This window comes from Hemiscyllium ocellatum, chromosome 10, assembly GCF_020745735.1.
Source record: "Hemiscyllium ocellatum isolate sHemOce1 chromosome 10, sHemOce1.pat.X.cur, whole genome shotgun sequence".
In the NCBI taxonomy this organism is placed as follows: Eukaryota; Metazoa; Chordata; class Chondrichthyes; order Orectolobiformes; family Hemiscylliidae; genus Hemiscyllium; species Hemiscyllium ocellatum.
Genome location: NC_083410.1, coordinates 109,345,058 through 109,366,162, shown reverse-complemented (window position 1 = coordinate 109,366,162; position 21,105 = coordinate 109,345,058). Strand labels below are relative to the sequence as shown.

General features: G+C 47.3%; 1 long non-coding RNA gene across 1 annotated transcript in view; it reads left to right on the top strand.

Moving 5' to 3' along the window:
• The first annotated feature begins 20,638 nt into the window (after window positions 1-20,638).
• Window positions 20,639-21,105, top strand: part of LOC132819534 (uncharacterized) — a 34,015-nt gene continuing 33,548 nt past the window's right edge. The window contains exon 1 of the long non-coding RNA XR_009645097.1: window positions 20,639-20,706. This is a non-coding gene — a long non-coding RNA (uncharacterized LOC132819534). The remainder of the gene's footprint in view (window positions 20,707-21,105) is intronic.

Below are 21,105 nucleotides of genomic sequence, written 5' to 3'. Positions count from 1 at the left end.
GGATCTCTTTACAATTGGTCATGCCATTTTTGTGCATACATTACATTGCTTTACATACAGACATCAAAATTTAATTTTCCTATATGCAACTCTGTACATTTACTATCCAGCTCTTCTGCTGAGGTGTCAGCAGAGCCCAAATGACTGGGTGGACCTTCTATTCTTCTTTGGCAGGCAGATGTTACACAGTGGTCCTTCCCCACCCCGCCTTGGCGGCAGCTGCCCCAAGCTTCAGCATGTCCCTCAACACGTAGTCCTGGACCTTGGAATGTGCCAGAGAGCAACACTCAGTCGGGGTCAACTCCTTCAGCTGGAAGATCAACAGGTTCCGGACCGTCCAGAGAGTGTCCTTCACCAAGTTAATGATCCTCCAGGCACAGCTGATGTTTGTCTCGGTGTGCACCCCAGGGAACATGCCGTAGAGCATGGAGTCCCATGTCACGGCTCTGCTCGGGACGAACCTCGACAAACACCACTGCATTCCTCTCCAGACTTCTTCTGCGTAGGCACATTCCAGAAGGAGGTTTGTGACAGTCTCGTCCCCCCCGCAGCTGCTTCGAGGGCAGCGTGTGGTGCGGCTGAGAGTCAAGACGTGCATAAAGGATCTCACAGGCAGAGCCCTTCTCACCACCAGCCAAGCCATGTCTTGGTGCTTGTTGGAAAGTTCTGGCGATGAGGCATTCTGCCACATGGCTTTGACAGTCTTCTCAGGGAACCGCTCGATAGGATCCGCCCTTTCCTTTTCCCGAAGGGTCTCAAGGACACTACGTGCTGACCATTTCCTGATGGACTTGTGGTCAAAGGTGTTTTTCTTCATAAACTTCTCCATGAAGGGCAAGTGATATGGAACAGTCCAACTAATCAGAGCGTTCCGCGGCAGCGAGGCCAGGCCCATCCTTTGCAACACCGGGGACAGGTAGAACCTCAGTACGTAGTGACACTTGGTGTTTGCGTACCAGGGATCCACGCACAGCTTGATGCAGCCACACACAAAGGTGGCCATCAGGGTGAGGGTGGCATTGGGTGTATTTTTTCCCCCGTTGCCCAGACCTTTGTACAGCGAGTCCCTTCGGACCCGGTCCATCTTTGACCTCCATATAAACTGAAAGATGGCCCGGGTGACTGCAGCGGCACAGGTTCTGGGAATAGGCCAGACCTGTGCCACATATAATAGCAATGACAGTGCCTCACACCTGATGACCAGGTTTTTAACCCGCGCTGGAGAGCGACCATAGCTCCCATCTGCCCAGTTTCTGCCTCACTTTGCTGATACGCTCCTCCCAAGATTTGGCGCATGCTCCAGCGACCCCCCCCCGAACCAAATACCCAGCACCTTCAGGTGGTCGGTCCTGACGGTGAAGGGGATCGAGGATTGGTTGGCCCAGTTCCCAAAAAGCATGGCCTCACTCTTGCCTTGGTCTACCTTGGCCCCCAAGGTTTGTTCGAACTGGTCACATATGCACATGAGTCTGTGCACGGACAGCGGATCCGAGCAGAAAATGGCGACGTCATCCATGTACAGGGAGGCCTTAACCTGTAGGCCCCTGCTGCCAGGAATAGTCATCCTTCTCAGATCACATCCTTCCTGATGAACTTGGCAAATGGCTCTATGCAGCACACATACAAGGCAGGAGAGAGAGGGCAGCCCTGCTTGACTCCAGATCTTACAGGGAAGATATCTGATTCCCACCCATTGATTGAGACTGCACTGACAATGTTGGTGTAGAGCAGTCTGATCCAATTGCAGATTCCCTCCCCAAAGCCCATTTTGGAGAGAACATCTCTCATATACCTGTGTGATATCCTGTCAAAGGCTTTCTCCTGGTCCAGGCTGATGAGGCAGGTGTCCAACCCTCTGTCCTGCACGTAGGCGATCATATCCCTGAGGAGTGCGAGACTCTCAGCGATCTTCCTGCCCGGTACAGCACAGGTTTGATCAGGGTGAATCACCGACCCCAGAGCAGACCTGACCCGGTTGGCGATAACCTTTAACAGAATTTCGTAACCCGCATTTAACAGTGAGATTGGTCTCCAATTTCTGATTTCCTCCCTCTCCCCCTTCCGCTTTTAGATGAGGGTGATAATGCCTTTCCTCATGGATTCACTCATGGTACCTGCCCGAAGCATACTGACATACACCTCCAGCAGGTCCTGGCCAATCAAGTCCCACAGAGCGGAATAGAGATCGACCGGTAAGCCGTCGCTTCCAAGAGTTTAATTCTTTTCGAAGGACTCAAGGGCCTTGGTCAGCTCGTCCAGAGATAGCGGCTAGTCCAGCCTCTCCCATGTTCTGTCGTCTCAGACCTCTGTGATAGAGGGCAGGAATGACTGGGAGGCCGCGCTGTCGGTTGGCTTCATGTCATCAGACTGGCATAGAAGGATTTACTGATCCTCATGATGTCAGCCTGAGATGACGTTACCGAGCCGTCTTCTTCCTTCAGGCTGCTGAGCACGGAGCTCTCTTTGTGCACCTTCTGGAAGAAGAAACATGAGCACGTCTCATCCTGCTCCACCGAGCGGACCCTGGACCGGAAGATTATCTTGGAGGCCTCCGAGGCAAAGAGCGAGGCTTGCTGGCCCTTCACCTCCTTGAGGTCCTCCGTGACATCGACCCCCATCGTCTGCAGCAGGGTGTGTGATGATTTTCTTAGGAGATGTCAGGATTATAAAAGCTATGAATAAATAATTCATTAGCACTTCAGTACTGATTGTCCCAGCGTTGATGTGTGTTCACCTCACAGTTGTAGTCATTCCTCATCCACTCAAAACCAAACTGTTTTGTTGATCTTACCAGTTATTTCCTTTGCACTGTGAGGAAATCTATACATTTGGTTCTGTCTGAGCAGTCTCTGTTCACTGGGGCTCAGTAAACATGGAGCAAGTGGTTTACATGTTCCCCCACTAACCTTGAGTCTGTGCTTCAGTCTATAAATTATGTGACATGCATCAGCTGTGGTTGGGAAAGTCAAAACCACTTTTCTCTTTTATGTTCTCAGTTTCCACAGTAATGGTTGGTGCGACTATTGTGGATTGATTTTTAGTGTGAAGAGAAGGAAGGTGACTGATATTTAGGGAAACTTTAATTCTGTTGTATCGTCCAGTGTTGTTTGCAGCTTATCTGTGTGTTGCAAAGTGCCATGAAGCAGCTTTAACAGTGAAGTGTTAGACGGGACTAACAAATAACAAGATTTTAAAACATATTGGTCATAGTGAGGGGGATCAGTGTTCAGTAACTGTCCAAGCTTTCTGTGCAGCATGTTGAAACTAAACCTTATCATTAGTCACTCCTCACAAGCTGGGATTTGAAATGATATTTAAGTCAGGACAGCATCGGCAATCAATGCTTTGGCTTAACACAATCATTATGGAAAAAAGTCCTCGACAAATCTCCATCAGGCTATGCTAGGTTGGGCATTCTCACTCTCTCACTCTCTCTCTCACACACGCACATAACAGACTCTCTCTCTCTCGCTCTCTCATGCACACATTCTGTCACAGATATAGGCCCAGTCTCACTCACTCACACACACACTCTCAGGCATTCACTCCCTCTCACATACCTGTCCATTCTCACACACACATGCTCCCTCTCTTTCACACACATACACTGTCAGACACTTTCTCCCTCTCAAACACTCTCTGTCTATCACAGACAACATGGTCTCTCTCTCTCTCTGTCTCTCACATACACACACACTCCCTCTCTCATGCATTCACGCTCTCACATACGCATGCTCACTCGCTCAGACTCACACACACATTTATTCTCATTCTCACGTTCACATACACACTCAATCTCACATGTTCTCTTTCTCACACACAGACCGGCGCTCTCTCTCTCATCTCTTACACACACGCACTCACTCACAAACACTTACTCTCACACACATGCTGTCTCTCTCTCTCTCTCTCTCTGACACTCACACACACACTGTCTCACTCCAATGAGAGAGAGAGGTTATGGTGACTTTACCTTTTTACTTAGCTCTCAGTGAATGCTATCTGTAAATAGACTTAGCTTTAAATAGGAGACCGTGTTTTTGTTTCATCAATTGGACATGATTGCTGCACTTATATCTAAGACCAAAGAACATATCAGTGGCAAACTAGCTTGGATGCTGTGTGAATAACTTATAGAAATCTGGAATAAAAGCAGACTGGAGATTGCCATCAAATTATTGAAGGGAGGTGGAATGTCTGATGCTTATGGTGGGACAGAAAATGGGAACCCCTTCCCATTCTTTGTGTTTTTCAACCAAACAGCTGAGATCTGAACCTTAAAGCGATGTGAATGAATTGCTGCTTGCCTTGCTGCCTCAGGATTCATTTTAAACCTTAAGCGTTGTACAAACTGAACTGCTTTAAGCCTTTAAAATGTTTCGGTGGCCCTGAAACTATACGGATGGGATCACACATTCAAATGTCAGATGAATAGCTCCTTCCCACAATGCTGTCAATGTTATCAATCACCAGGGGAGGTATATCCATCTGTCCCAGAGAATCAGCCACTTACCTGGCCACAAGCTTTCCCTTCAGGATTTAATAGCCGTGCAGTATTTCACTGTGCTGTAAATAACGAAGACGTAGATGCATTTTATTGCCTCATTTGCCATTTGTTAGACGTTTTAAGGTCAGCCTTTATTCACAAACAAAATGGAGTTTAACCTTATCCTGCCTGGAACGAGTTGCTGTGCCTTTCCTAGAATTTGTCAGAAGGTAGAAAGGCCTTGATTAATGACAAGGGATGAGGTCAACAGTGCGGAGCTGATGATAAACCTGTGTGTACCAGCTGTGAGTCGGTGTGTGAAAATACTGCCTGACAACCTGACAACTCTGGGATTAGGACCCACTGCAGGGAGGTGAGAGAACGGTCAAAGTTCACACTTGAGTGCAATGCTGAGGGAGTGCTGCCCTGTCTGATGTACAGGTGAGATGTTAACCCTCTCCAGGTGGACATGAATGGTCACCCAATGTTGCCTCAAGGACAGCTATCTCTCAGTGGAGTCGAGAGTGTGGTGCTGGAAAAGCACAGCAGGTCAGGCAGCATCCCAGGAGCAGGAGAATCGCAATTCTGATTCTCGCCTCTGGTCTCCAGCATCTGCAGTCCTCACTTTCTCCTATCTCAGTGGAGCAGTGTCGGACTGGAGAAGGAGGAAGACTGGAATATTTCAAATATGAGAAAAGAAAGAGGAGTACAGAGCAGATCAGAGAGAAGTGGGTAGTGCTGGAAATGTACAGCAGGTCAGGCAGCATCCAAGGAACAGGAAAATCGACGTTTCAGGCAAAAGCTTTTCATCAGGAAACATTGATTCTCCTGCTTCTCAGCTGCTGCCTGACCTGCTGTGCTTTTCCAGCACTACTCTAATCTTGACTTGGATCTCCAGCATCTGCAGTGCTCACTTTTGCCCAGATCAGAGAGACACATTTGGCGTGTGCAGCTGTGTGACGTCAAACATTATCTGGTCATTATCAAGTTGCATAAGCACACTACAAGGAATCATATTGGATCCGAAACATTAACTCGGTTTCTCTCTTCCCTTCATGCTGCCAGACCGGTTGTCATGTGACTGGTTGTGGGAGCTTGCTGTGTGCGTGAAATGGCTGCTGTGTTTCCTACATTACAACAGTGACCCCACCGCAAAACTGGAGACTCCGTTTCAGCCCCCTAGTTGTCTCTCTCTCTCTCCTCCCCCCCGTCTCTCTCTCTCTCCCCCCCGTCTCTTTCTCTCTCCCCCCTCCCCCGTCTCTCTCTCTCCCTCCCGTCTCTCTCTCTCTCTGTGTCTTAAATGGCTGATTGGATCCTAATCCTAATCTATGGGCGGCACGGTGGCACAGTGGTTAGCACTGCTGCCTCACAGCGCCTGAGACCCGGGTTCAGTTCCCGACTCAGGCGACTGACTGTGTGGAGTTTACACGTTCTCCCCGTGTCTGCGTGGGTTTCCTCCCACAGTCCAAAGAGGTGCGGGTCAGGTGAATTGGCCATGCTAAATTGCCCGTAGTGTTAGGTAGGGGTAAATGTAGGGGTATGGGTGGGTTGCGCTTTGGCGGGTCGGTGTGGACTTGTTGGGCCGAAGGGCCTGTTTCCACACTGTAAGTAATCTAATCTAATCTAAAATGTTATTGTTGGGGAGAGGAGATGGGTCAGTCACCCAGTACACAACATACTAAATACTGGCCACAGGGTGAGATGAAAAAGAGTGGAAGGATGGTTGTGTGGAGCATGGCATGGTGTAGCCTGAATGGCATGTAGTGTGTTTTAACTATGTGTAATTAACTGTCAAACAACAGGAGCAGATTGCTGGAAATTAAGCTAACTTGTCGACCCAACCCCACATTGATATATTGTGTGTGTTAGGACAATTAGGCTTCATGTTGATCTGGTACGTACAGTTCCTTTGAAGGAGCAGACAGTGTGCTTTAGAAGTACTTACAGTATATTCCTTCACCTTGTAGCCGCCAGTGTTCCTGGGAAGAAATTGTGATATTGAATGAGGACAAATTTATATCCGTCACATCTCGACCAATTTCAGTTGCAAGATAAAAGCGTCTCTGCGAAATGCTGTGCAGCTTCATTCTACTTTGATAATGTAGAAATTGCTTCAAGATCCCTCATTGTTCATCACCTTAGCTTTGTGCATTTTCCTTTGACTTGAAGGATAAGACATGATGGATGCAGTCTTCTCATCACCAGTGAGGAAAGCACATCCTCACAGGATTGAGTTGACGAGGGGTCGGATTCCTCAGGGGAGCTACGTTCTGAGAAGTGGATTCAGAGAGCCTGTAACTTCCCTCGTGTGAGCTATTTGCCAGACTCTCCCCTCCTCACAGTCAGGGTGAGGGGACTCAGTGATTAGCACCATCCCTTGGGCAGTGGAGCCTCACTATGGCCTTCCACCCCAGACAATGGGATTCAGCTTATAACCTCTTTGCAGAAAGAAAGAGCAAATTGCACACGACCTCAGTGCCTCCCAAAGCTTTGCACGGCCAGTCCCGCCATTGTTGCATCGTAGGAACGGCAACAGACATTCTACAGGACATAGCAAACTCCCACATACAGGTATTTATTACATCACCTGTGTTTGTAAGTTGATACTGGGTTGAGGGATACACCTTGAACCTGAGAAACAAAAGCAGTGGGAGCGGACGTCCAGCCTATTCAGTTGGATCATGGTTGGTTTTAGGCTTCAACTCCATTTTTCTGCCCACTCCCCTGTGTCTCATCGATTCTCTGAAAGACCAAAATAAAACCACCTCAAGCTTACATATATTCAGTGATGATACGTCCACATCTCTCTTAGGTAGAGAATTAGATTACTTACTGTGTGGAAACAGGCCCTTCAGCCCAACAAGTCCACACTGACCCTCTGAAGAACAACCCATCCAGACCCATTCCCCTACATTTACCCCTTTACCTAACACGACGGGCAATTTAGCGTGGCCAGTTCACCTAACCTGCACATTTTTTTTTGGACTATGGGAGGAAACCGGAGCACCCAGAAGAAACCCACACAGACACGGGGAGAACGTGCAAACTCCACACAGACAGTTGCCCGAGGTGGGAATTGAACCCGGGTCCATGGTGCTGTGAGGCAGCAGTGCTAACCACTGAGCCGCCGTGCCGGGAAACAAACCTACCAGGTTCAGTAATGTCCTTTCGGGAAGAAAACTACCATCCTTACCCGGTCTGGCCTGTATGTGACTCCAGACCCACAGTGATGGGGTTGACTCTCAATCACCCTCTTGGCAATAAATGCTGGCCGAGCCAGCGATGCCCTCATCTCATGAATGAATAAAGAAAAAAAACGCTTATACACAGGATCCACGTTCCCTCTGGTTTTAATGGAATTGTGTGGACCTCTGAGGTCCATGCTATTTCTGGAAGAGGATTTCAATGAAGAATTGGATGAAGCTGAGGGAGAATAAGGAACAGCACAATGTACTGCATTATGCTGATGAGAAGACTTTCCAAATTCACAACCGCTACCATCTAGACGGAGAAGGGCAGCAGATGGATGGGAACACCACGCTTTACAGAATTTCACTGGGTCTGTGCAGGGATCAGGGATTGCACAGGTTTCCAGCCGTTGTCTCACCAAAGCTCCTGACCAGGGCAGGGAGACGTCTTGATTTTCCAAACATTTTTTCGATACAAATCCATTCACAGATTGGGTGGATGTTGCAGGAAAGACCAGTGTTTATTGCCTATCCCCCAACTGTCCTTGAGAAAATCGTGTTGAGCTGCGTTCATCATGGGTTGTGGGCTGTGTGGGGTTAAGTGCACCTATAGACAATAGACAATAGGTGCAGGAGTAGGCCATTCTGCCCTTCGAGCCTGCACCACCGTTCATTATGACCATGGCTGATCATCCTCAATCAATATCCTGTTCCTGCCTCATCTCCATAACCCTTGATTCCACTATCCTTGAGAGCTCTATCCAACTCTTTCTTAAATGAATCCAGAGACTGGGCCTCCACTGCCCTCCGGGGCAGAGCATTCCACACAGCCACCACTCTCTAGGTGAAGAAGTTTCTCCTCATCTCTGTCCTAAATGGCCTACCCTTATTTTTAAGTTGTGTCCTCTGGTTCAGGACTCACCCATCAGTGGAAACATGTTTCCTGCCTCCAGAGTGTCCAATCCTTTAATAATCTTATACGTCTCAATCAGATCCCCTCTCAGTCTTCTAAACTCCAGTTGCTCCAATCTTTCAACATAAGATTGTCCCGCCAATCCAGGAATTGATCTCGTGAACCTACACTGCACTCCCTCAATAGCCAGAATGTCTTTCCTCAAATTTGGAGACCAGAACTGCACACAATGTTCCAGGTGCGGTCTCACCAGGGCCCTGTACAGCTGCAGAAGAACCTTTTTGCTTCTATATTCAATCCCTCTTGTTATGAAGGCCAGCATGCTATTAGCCTTCTTCACTACCTGCTGTACCTGCATGCTTGCCTTCATTGACTGGTGTACAAGAACACCCAGATCTCTTTGTACTGCCCCTTTACCTAACTTGACTCCATTTAGGTAGGAACCTGCCTTCCTGTTCTTGCCACCAAAGTGGATAACCATACATTTATCCACATTAAACTGCATCTACCATGCATCTGACCACTCACCGAACACGCGGCGAGACATCGAACAATTCTTCTGCTGCCTTCGCCTCCGTGCCTACTTCTTCAACCAGGATTCTCGCCCACCCTCTGATGACCCCTTTTCCCACCTCCAACACACCCCATCCACCTGGACACCCCAAGCTGTCTTCTTACCTGCCCTCGATCTCTTCATAGCCAACTGCCGCAGCGACATTAACCGCCTCAACCTCTCCACCCCTCTCACCCACTCCAACCTCTCACCCTCGGAATGTGCAGCCTTCTACTCCCTCCGTTCCAACCCCAACCTCACTATCAAATCGGCAGACAAGGGAGGCGCGGTAGTAGTTTGGCGCACCAACCTTTATACCACTGAGGCCAAATGCCAGCTCGCGGACGCCTCCTCCTACTGCCCCCTTGACCATGACCCCACCTCCCACCACCACAAATTATCTCCCAGACCATTCATAACCTCATCACCTCAGGGGATCTCCCATCCACTGCCTCCAACTTCATTGTCCCACAACCCCGCACTGCCCGTTTCTACCTCCTGCCCAAAATCCACAAACCTGACTGCCCTGGCCAACCCATTGTCTCAGCCTGCTCCTGCCCCACCGAACTCATCTCTGCATACCTCGACACGGTCCTGTCCCTCTTAGTCCAAGAACTCCCCACTACGTTCAGGACACCACCCACGCCCTCCACCTCCTCCATGATTTTCGCTTCCCCGGTCCCCAATGCCTTATCTTCACGATGGACATCCAGTCCCTGCACACCTCCATCCCCCATCACGAAGGACTCAAAGCCCTCCTCTTCTTCCTTTCTCGCCATACCAACCAGTACCCTTCCACTGACACCCTCTGACTGAACTGGTCCTCACCCTGAACAACTTCTCTTTCCAATCCTCCCACTTCTTCCAAACCAAAGGAGTAGTCATGGGCTCCCGCATGGGCCCCAGCTATGCCTGCCTCTTCGTAGGATATGTGGAACAGTGCATCTTCCGCAGATACACTGGCACCACCCCCCACCTTTTCCTCCGCTACATTGATGACTGTATCGGCGCTGCCTCGTGCTCCTACGAGGAGGTTGAACAGTTCATCCACTTTACCAACACCTTCCACCCCGACCTCAAATTTACCTGGACCGTCTCAGACTCCTCCCTCCCCTTCCTAGACCTCTCCATTTCTATCTTGGGCGATCGAATCAACACGGACATTTACTATAAACCGACCGACTCCCACAGCTACCTAGACTACATCTCCTCCCACCCTGCCCCTTGTAAAAACACCATCCCATACTCCCAATTCGTTCGTCTCTGCCTCATCTGCTCCCAGGAGGACCAGTTCCAATACCGAACAACCCAGATGGCCTCCTTCTTCAAAGATCGCAATTTCCCCCCAGACGTGATCGATGATGCTCTCCACCGCATCTCCTCCACTTCCCGCTCCTCCGCCCTTGAGCCCCGCTCCTCCAACCGCCACCAGGACAGAACCCCACTGGTCCTCACCTACCACCCCACCAACCTCCATGTACATCGTATTATCTGTGGTCATTTCTGCCACCTCCAAACGGACCCCACCACCGGGATATATTTCCCTCCTCATCCCTATCAGTGTTCCGTGACTCCCTCGTCAGGTCCACACCCCCCACCAACCCAACTTCCACTCCCGGCACCTTCCCCTGCAACCGCAAGAAATGCAAAACTTGCGCCCACGCCTCCCCCCTTACTTCCCTCCAAGGCCCCAAAGGATCTTTCCATATCCGCCACAAGTTCACCTGCACCTCCACACACATCATCTATTGCATCTGCTGCACCCGATGTGGCCTCCTCTATATTGGGGAGACAGGCCGCCTACTTGCGGAACATTTCAGAGAACACCTCTGGGACACCCACACCAACCAACCCAACCACCCCATGGCTCAACACTTCAACTCCCCCTCCCACTCCACCAAGGACATGCAGGTCCTTGGACTCCTCCACCACCAGACCATAGCAACACGACAGCTGGAGGAAGAGCGCCTCATCTTCTGCCTAGGAACCCTCCAACACAAGGGATGAACTCAGATTTCTCCAGTTTCCTCATTTCCCCTCTCCCCACCTTGTCTCAATCCCAACCCTCGAACTCAGCACCACCTTCTTAACCTGCAATCTTCTTCCTGACCTCTCCGCGCCCACCCCCTCTCTGGCCTATCACCCTCACTTTAACCTCCTTCCACCTATCGCATTTCTAATGCCCCTCCCTCAAGTTCCTTCTCCCTACCTTTTATCTTAGCCTGCTTGGCACACCTTCCTCATTCCTGAAGAAGGGCTTATGCCTGAAATGTCGATTCTCCTGCTCCTTACATGCTGCCTGACCTGCTGCGCTTTTCCAGCAACACATTTTCAGCACTCACCTAACCTGTCCAGGTCACCCTGTAATCTCCTAACATCCTCCTCACATTTCACCCTGCCACCCAGTTTTGTATCATCAGCAAATTTGCTAATGTTACTATTAATACCATCTTCTATATCGTTAATATATATTGTAAAAAGCAGCGGTTCCAGCACTAATCCCTGCAGTACCCCACTGGTCACTGCCTGCCATTCTGAAAGGGAGCCATTTATCACTACTCTTTGTTTCCTGCCAGCCAACCAACTTTCAATCCAAGTTAGTACTTTGCCCCCAATACCATGCACCATACTTTTGCTCACTAACCTCCAACGTGGGACTTTATCAAAGGCTTTCTGAAAGTCCAGGTACGCTACATCCACTGGATCTCCCTCGTCCATCTTCAGAGTTACATCCTCAAAAAATTCCAGAAGATTAGTCAAGCATGATTTCCCCTTCATAAATCCATGCTGACTCTGACCTATCCTGTTACTGCTATCCAGATGTGTCGTAATTTCATCCTTTATAATTGACTCCAGCATCTTTCCCACCACTGAGGTCAGACTAACTAGTCTATAATTTCCTGCTTTCTCTCTCCCACCTTTCTTAAAAAATAGTACAACATTAGCCACCCTCCAATCCTCAGGAACTGATCCTGAATCTATTGAACTCTGGAAAATAATCACCTATGCATCCACGATTTCTCGAGCCACCTCCTTCAGTACCCTGGGATGCAGACCATCAGGCCCCGGGGACTTATCAACCTTCAGATCTAACAGTCTCTCAACACCAAATCCTACCAAATATAAATTCCCTTCGGTTCAGGTCCTTCAGCCACTGTTACTCAGGGAGATTGCTTGTGCCTTCCCCAGTGAACACAGATCTGAAGTACCAATTCAATTCTTCTGCCATTTCTTTGTTCCCCGTAATATATTCCCCAGTTTCTGTCTTCAAGGGCCCAATTTTAGCCTTAACCATTTTTTTTCCTTCCACATACCTAAAAAAACTTTTACTATCCTCCTTTATATTTTTGGTCAGTTTACCTTCGTACTTCATTTTTCTCTGCATGTTTCCTATTTAGTAATCCTCTGTTGTTCTTTAAAAGCTTCCCAGTCCTCCATTTTTCCACTTATCTTTGCTATGTTATACATTTTCTCCTTTGACTTTAAATGTTTCTTAACTTCCCTCATCAGCCACGGCCACCCCTGCCTCCTCATAGGATCTTTCTTCCTTTTTAGAATAATGAGCTGATCCTGCATCTTCTGCATTATACCCAGAAATATCTGCCATTGTTCCTCCACTGTCATCCCTGCTAAGGTATTGCACCATTGAACTTTGGCCAGCTCCTCCCTCATAGCTCCATAGTTCCCTTTATTCAACAGAAATATTGTCACTTCCGATTGTACCCTCTCCTTCTCAAATTGCAGATTGAAGCTTCTTGTATTATGGTCACTACCTCCCAATGGCAACTTCACTTCGAGGTCCCTGACCAATTCTGGTTCACTGCACCATACCAGATCCAGAATTGTCTTCTCCCTGTTAGGCTCCAGCACCAGCTGTTCTAAGAATCCATCTTGGAGGCACTCTACAAAGTCTCTTTCTTGAGGTCCAACACCATCCTGATTCTCCCAGTCTACCTGCATGTCGAAATCTCCCATAACAACTGTAGTAACATCTTTGCAACAGACCAATTTCAGCTCCTTATTCAACTTACAACCTACATCCATACTACCGAAAATGTGTTGCTGGTTAAAGCACAGCAGGTTAGGCAGCATCCAAGGAATAGGAAATTCGACGTTTCGGGCATAAGCCCTTCCTCATTCCTGATGAAGGGCTTATGCCCGAAACGTCGAATTTCCTATTCCTTGGAAGCTGCCTAACCTGCTGTGCTTTAACCAGCAACACATTTTCAGCTGTGATCTCTAGCATCTGCAGACCTCATTTTTTACATCCATACTACTGTTTGGGGGCCTGTAGATAACTCCCAAGAGGGTCTTTCTACCCTTAGAATTTCTCAGCTCTATCCATACTGACTCTACATCCCCTGATTCTAGGTCCCCCCACGCAAGGGACTGAATATCATCCCTTACCAACAGGGCCACCCCACCCCCTCTGCCCGTCAGTCTGTCCTTACGATAGCACATGTAACCTTGAATATTAATTTCCCAGGCCCCGTCCACTTGAAGCCACGTCTCAGTTATCCCCACAATATTGTAGCTGCCAATTTCCAAAAGAGCCTCAAGCTCATCCATCTTATTTCTAATACTTCGTGCATTCATATGTAGTACTTTTAATTTGTTACTGCCCTCACCCTTCCTATCAACCCCTATAGGTGCCAGTCATAGAGATGTACAGCACAGAAACAGACTCTTCAGTCCAACCCGTCCATGCCAACCAGATATCCCAACCCAATCTAGTCCCACCTGCAGCACCCGGCCCATATCCCTCCAAACCCTTCCTATCAGGAGGGAGTGCCAGGGTTTTGACCCATTATTGATAATAAAAACAATGGTGATATATTTCCAAGTCAGGATGGGGAGTGACTTGAGATTTGCAACTCAGAAAGGAACGGAGTCAGTGTTCCTATGATGCTACCCTCATCCTCCTCAATGGTGGTGATTGGGGATGTGGAAGGTCTTGTCATTAACACAGTGCAGTACATTGCCCGGTTCCCTATTCTCCCTTGATTTCATCCAATTCTTCATCCATGCAATTTGTTTTTTTCTCGTTCAACTGTTTGTGAGTTCCTTGTTGAAGTCTCCACTATGGGAGCTGTATTCAATAGCCTATCAGTTGGAGACAGAGGCTGCTCGTGTCTGGATTGGAGGAGAGTTGTAATTTGCATGTTGACGTGTCTGTTCAATCAACACAACTGAGGCTGGAGTCTATTTTCATGAAAGTAAATACAGAAAGAAGCATTCAGAAAATTCATCAACCTCTCAAACGGCAATGTCGTGTCATCATTAGGTTGATGTGTGTTGTTGGACAATGTGATGCATTGAAAGCTAGTCTTATTACATGAGGTAAAAATAGCGTGCTGTGTAGCATTAAACAGGGCTAACAACTGTGCCAGCCACTCAGACTTTAATAGCTAAATTATAAAGCAGGACACACACGGGCACAACAAGTCGTTTTTATTGATCTCAAAGAGCAACAGGTTTCTGTCTGCACAATTAGAGTAAATGACAAACTTGCAAGGATGGAACACACCTCATTAAAATCTTTATTTACAGGCCACTTTGTTCTTCTGAAGGCAATTGTTTCAATTCATTTAAGTATTTTTAATCAGATCGAGGATTAAACCAAAGATCATGCTGTATCTAACAATGGAAGGGCCCTTACAGAGCAGTATAAGTGTCCCTACCTCTGACCCAGGAGGCTTAGGTTTAAGTCCCACTTGCTCAAGTGGTGTGTCAGAACATCTCTGAACAAGTTGATTAGGGGGAGAAAATCTAACTTACCTAAATAGAAGCTCATTTGTGGAGTTTATGTCCGTAAAGTGTGGGAATACTGATTAACAAACTGACCTCTGACCCTCATTTGCATGGTCCATTACAAAGTGGGGGGTCCTCTCAAAGGCAAAGCTTCCAGGAAAGTCAGGGTTCTTCAGACATTGACAGCTGGAGGTTGAGGCAGTCATAAGGAGTCATAGAGTCACACAGCATGGAAACACCAACCGGTCCATGCTGAACATAATCCCAAACTAAACTCATCCCACGTTCCTGCTGTTGGCCCATATCCCTCCCTATTCATCTATTAAAATCCAAATGTCTTTTAAACATTGTAATTGTGTCAACATTCATCACTTTCCCAGGAAGTTCATTGCATGCCTAAGAACTTCCTGCATGCTGATGAGGCCACAGCCAGATGTCTGGAAGGACACCCCAACACTTTATTTTTATACACACATGGGATGGGGGTGTCATTGGCTGGGCCTGTAATTATTGTCAGTCACTAGATAGAAGTTGGAGGTGAGTTGCCTTCTGGAACCACTGTAGCCCATTTGCTGTAGGTTGGCCCACAATGCCTTTAGGGAGGGAATTTGCATGGGTCTACAGGGATGTTTCTATTATTGACTTTTCCAGTGCCTGGCTTGATGTCGGGTGGCTTGTCCGGTTTGATTTTTTTGTTGAGAACTTTCTAGCAATTGATAGAACTGAGTGGCTTACTTGGCCATTTCAGAGGGCAGTTGAAAGTCAACAACATTGGTGTGGGTCTGGAGTCACGTGTAGATCAGACCAGGTAAGGATGGTAGGTTTCCCTTCCTGCGGGACGTTACTGAGCAAGATGGGCTTTTCCTGACAGTCAACAATGGTTTCATCATTCTTAATTCCATTTTTTTTTGTATTGAATTCCAACTCCATCATGTGTTGTGGCAGGATTCAAACGCAAGTCCTCACAACACGAACTGAGTTTCTAACTGAACTGGAGAAAGTGAGGACTGCAGGTCCTGGAGAGTCAGAGTCGAGGAGTGTGGTGCTGGAAAAGCACAGCAGGTCAGACGGCATCCGAGGAGCAGGAGAGTCAATGTTTCAGTCAGACACCCTTCATCAGGAATGAAGGGCTTATGCCTGAAATACTGACTCTCCTGATCCTCGGATGCAGGCTGACCTGCTGTGCTTTTCCAGTGCCACCCCTTTCTAGATCAATGGTCTAATGATAACACCACTAGGTCATCAACTCCGCTAAGGATTCTCATGATTTGTGACATAAAGGTCTTAGATGTTGATTCCTGGACTTGGGAGACACTAGGTGAAGACAGAGGGAAATGGCGCTATCACCTCTGGGCCAGCGTGTACTGCCGTCATCACCAGGTTTGACAACAGGTACCAACACCAAAAAGAACAAGAACCTGCACTGACACCCAAGAGCCATTTGCAGCAGAATCTTGTCTCACAGATTGATCTCTTCAGCCATCAGTATGAGGGCATTGTGTGAGGATATCCACATACCTGTGGGAGTTGCTGTGTGCCTCTCATCTTAACAAGACTAGAGGCAAAAGTGAGCTCTGCAGATGCTGGAGATTAGAATCAAGAGTGTGGCGCTGGAAAAACCCAGCAGGTCAGGCAGCATCTGGGGAGCAGGAGAATCGACATTTCGGGCAAAAGCCCTTCATCAGGAATGAGGCTGATCCTAACTAGACTATAGGATGTTGATGATGATGATTGCTAACAGTGATTAGATAAGGGGCAAATTCAACCAAGCGTTAACCAGGCAAAGATTTTTTTGTCTGTTTCATGTGTTCATTCAGAAGTTAAGCTGTCCCTCAGAGATCAACAGGACTAAGATTTATCCGATCTCTGACATTCCTGTAAGCTTCAGGTAGGTTCTGTCCAGTGAAAATCTCAACCACATTGAACTCAGACAGGCAGAGTGACAGGATTAAAAAACTGGACAGCTCCACCTTGACTTTAGTCTGTGCCAACTGAGGTGACTTCAAATTCCTCCTTAGAACATAAGAACATAAAGAGCAGGAGCAGGAGTAGGCCATCTGGCCCTTGGAGACTGCTCCACCACTCAATAAGATCATGGCTGATCTTTTCATGGCCTCAGCTCCACTTACTCACCCACTCACTATAACCCTTAATTCCTTTACTGTTCAAAAAAAACTACCTTAGCTTTAAAAACGTTTACTGAAATAGCATCAACTACTTCACAGGGCAAGGAATTCCATGGATTAACAACCCTCTGGGTGAAGAAGTTCCTTCTCAATTCAGTCCTTGACCCCACGGTGACTCAGTGGTTAGCACTGTTGCCTCACAGCGCCAGGGGCCCGGGTTTAATCCCACTTTCAGGTGACGGTCTGTGTGGAGTTTGCCATATCCTCCCTGTGTCTGCGTGGGTTTGCTGAGGTTTCGTCCTACTGTCCAAAGATGTGCAGGTTAGGTGAATTGGCCTAAGAGCCGGGTTATAGGGATGTGGTGGGTGAGATGCCCTTTGAAGGGTCAGTGTAGACCGGAGGAGATTCTATTCTATGATTCTTGTGGATTCAGGATATGTTTTGGGAGGGGGAGGGGGGGAGTGGGGGATGGAGGAGGCTGCGAAAGAATCCAATTTGTTAATCTGTCAGTCTCTAGTTGCTGTTGCTAAGCCAGGCAAGGGTCAAGTTGTATTTTTATGAAGTAGAATTACATCCAATTCTATTGTTCAAAACAGACCATTTGGCCCAACTAATCCGATCTGGTGTTTATACTGACCCTGCATTGTTCTTCATTAACCTTATCAAAACATGACTTTGTTCCTTTCTCACTCCTGCTTTGACCTAGCTTCCTGTCAAATGGGCAGTCTGGGGGATTTGATCAGGCTGTGCGATGTGTTCATGAGACACAGGATACATTATCATGGGGAATAGTAGGGACAACAGAGTCGATGAAATGTGGAGCTGGAAAACACAGCAGGTCAGACAGCATTGGAGGAGCTGGAGAGTCAACATTTCAGGTCAGGACCCTTCATCAGGACTTCTGATGCCGTCTGACCCACTGTGCTTTTCCAGCTCTACATTTTAGTGACTCCACATTATCATGGGAGCTGATATCTCACGATCTTGCTTTCTCTCTCACAGCCTTGTAGCAAAATGAAGCCATGGTGGGATGGTTCTTAAATAAAGTAATGTTTTCCCCTAGCTTAGCAGATTCTAAATATCCTTTCACACTGCACAAGATCAGTAACGTTTCAAGTGCATCTACACTATTCACCTCCATATTCACTGAGATAGGAACATCCACACTCCCACCACGCTGTGAGTAAAGAAGTCAGTGAATTTGTGAAATTCATTACCGCTGAGGGCTGCCGAGGCTGGGTTGTTAATTATATTCATGGCTGAGAGAGACAGATTGGTAATCAGCAAGGTCACTGGGAAAAGTGGGGGAGTTGAGGATTATTAGGTCAGCCATGACCTTACTGAATGGGGGAGCAGTCTCAATGGGCCGAATGGCCTACTTGTGCTCCTATATTGTGCGGTTTCCTGAATTCCTAATTGGATGTTTTCATGACTGACTTCTGTTGGTGGCACCTAGTGTCTGTCTTACTGCAAATATGAAAACACCTCAATGTCTAACCCCTTCAGTCTTGTAGAGTCCACAATGTATTGTCTTAATGGGCCATAGTATGTCAGTGACAGGGGAGTGCTTTGACTTCAATAGTTGCAGTGTTTGTAGCCACAGTTAGCAGCGCATTGTTGTCACACCCTGGAAATAAACCGGGGGAAGTTGTTTCTGACTGTTCATTAGAATGACAAACAAGTCACTAAAGATGGAAAATGTTTCAATGTTCCCTTTTATGACGTTGTTAAGCTCTCATTCAGTAAGAGAGGTGGATGCCAGCTGCTACCTCCTTCGATCTCCTTCAGTAACGTCAGCAGCACAGCTTCCGTTAGATCGCATCAGCAAAATAAGCACTAACCTCCCTCACATCACGACAAATGAAGTTGCTTCACGAGGTGTTCATTACACAACCGAAACAAAAAAATATACAGAACTTGCATTTCGCTGGCACCCATCACATCCTCAGGATGTTCCAAAATGCTTCACGTGAATCAAGCCCTTTGGAACTATAGTGGCAATAAAACCTCCTGTAAGACCCCATTCTCTTACAAAACTGGGCATAGGGTCCTAGAAGTTTGTAAAAGCCCTTTCCCAAATGGGGAAATTGTGTTGTGCAGTGGCCTGTGTGGCTAAACACTAAAAGGTTTATCGACATTTGTCTAAGTTTGTTACAAAGATAACACAAATTAAGTTATAAAATCAAGTAAACTATGGCTGTCTAATGTAAAATATCATGCTTCTGAAAGATAGTTCCTCCCAAAAGGCTGTTTGACATTTCATGACCTTACAATATCTCAAAACATCTTAGCGTCAATAAAGTACCTTTCAAATTGTACTCACTGTTGTAATGTATGAAACGTAGTGGCTGAACTGTATACTGAAAGCCCCGTGATAATGATTAGATTATCTGTATTTAGTGACACTGTTGTTCAAGGCACAGCTGTTGGCCAATGGAAGTACTCCCCTGCTCTTCAAAATAGTGTTAGGGTATCTCTGATGTCCACCTGAGAGTCTGGGTTTAATGTCTCATCTGAAAGACAACACCTCCATCAGAGCAGCACTCCCTCAGTGCTGTCCAGGAGTGTCAGCCCAGATCTTTCTGCTCAACTTTTCTACATAGAGTCATCGAGAGTCATAACAGTTGAACCGTATGGAAACAGGTCCTTCGGCCCAACATCCCCATGCCGCACAGTTTTCACAATTAATCTAGTCCCATTTGCCTGTGTAGGGCCCATATCGCTCCATCGCTATCCCATCCATGTACCTGGCCAATTGTTTCTTAAATAATGAAATTGTACTCATCTCCACCACTACCTTTGGCAGCCCATTCCAGACACTCACCACTCTGTGTGTGAAAAAATTGCCCCTCTCGACCCTTTTGTATCTCTCCCCCTCACCTGAACCCTATGCCCTCTAGTTTTAGATTCGACGTACTGTGTGGAAAAGCTGTTGGCTATCAACCTTATCTACGCCTTGAATGATTTTACAGAACTCTATAAGGTCAACCCTCTGTCTGCTATGTTCCAGCTGCTATTCAATTGTTAAATACATAAAGATTAATATACCAATATTAATTGGTATGGCGGCTCAGTGGTTAGCACTGCTGCCTCACAGCACCAGGGACCTGGGTTTGATTCCAGTCTTGGGTGACTGTCTGGGTGGAGTTGGCACATTCCTTCAGTGTCTGTGCAGGTTTCCTCTGGGTGCTATGGTTTCCTCCCACAATCCAAAGAACACTAAATTGCCCATAGTGTTCAGGGATATGTAGGTTAGGTGCATTGGTTGGGGTAAATATTGGGCAATGGGTCTGGGTGGGTTACTCTTCAGAGGGTTGGTGTGGACTTGTTGGGCTGAAAGGCCTGTTTCCACACTGTAGGGATTCTCTGATTCAAATCCTGGCGTTTTTTTTGAAAAGGTAGAAATCACATACAATGAAAGCAATTTATTCCCGTCTGGTTTGTGTTGCAGGAAGGTGCTGAGGAATTTTGGAGTTCCAGGACGAAGCACCAGAGACATGTTGGGAAGAAGCAAAAGACGGTCTTGCTTCTTAAGCAGTCCGAAGACGCCCCCAAACAGCAGTCGCCAGTCCAACAATCCAGAATTATCGGTTGCTGCGAACGCAGGCCGAAATACCGACCCGTTCAGGGTGACATTAGCAAGACAGGAGCTGATAACTACCAGAGCAGGTCACCAGGAGATCTTTGAGGTAGGCACATTGCGAACCTGGCTTTATCATCAGACTGTTAAGTATCCACCTTGATGTACGAGGTGCATTGAAAAGCTCCCCCACATTTGTGTTTTTACTTATTCATTCACAGAATGTGGGCATCACATTATTGCCCGTCCTTAATTGCCCAGAGAGCAGTTAAGAGTCAACCACATTGCTGTAGGTCTGGAGTCACATGTAGGCCAGTCCGGGTAAGGATAGCAGATTCCTGCTCTGAGTGGAATTAGTGAACCAGATGGGTTTTTCAGGACAATCCATAACAGATTCATGGCCAACATTAAACTCTTAATTCCAGATTTTTGTTGAATTCAAATTCCATCTTTCCTTTAGTAGGATTCAAACCCAGATCCCTAGAACATTAACTGGGCCTCTGGGTTA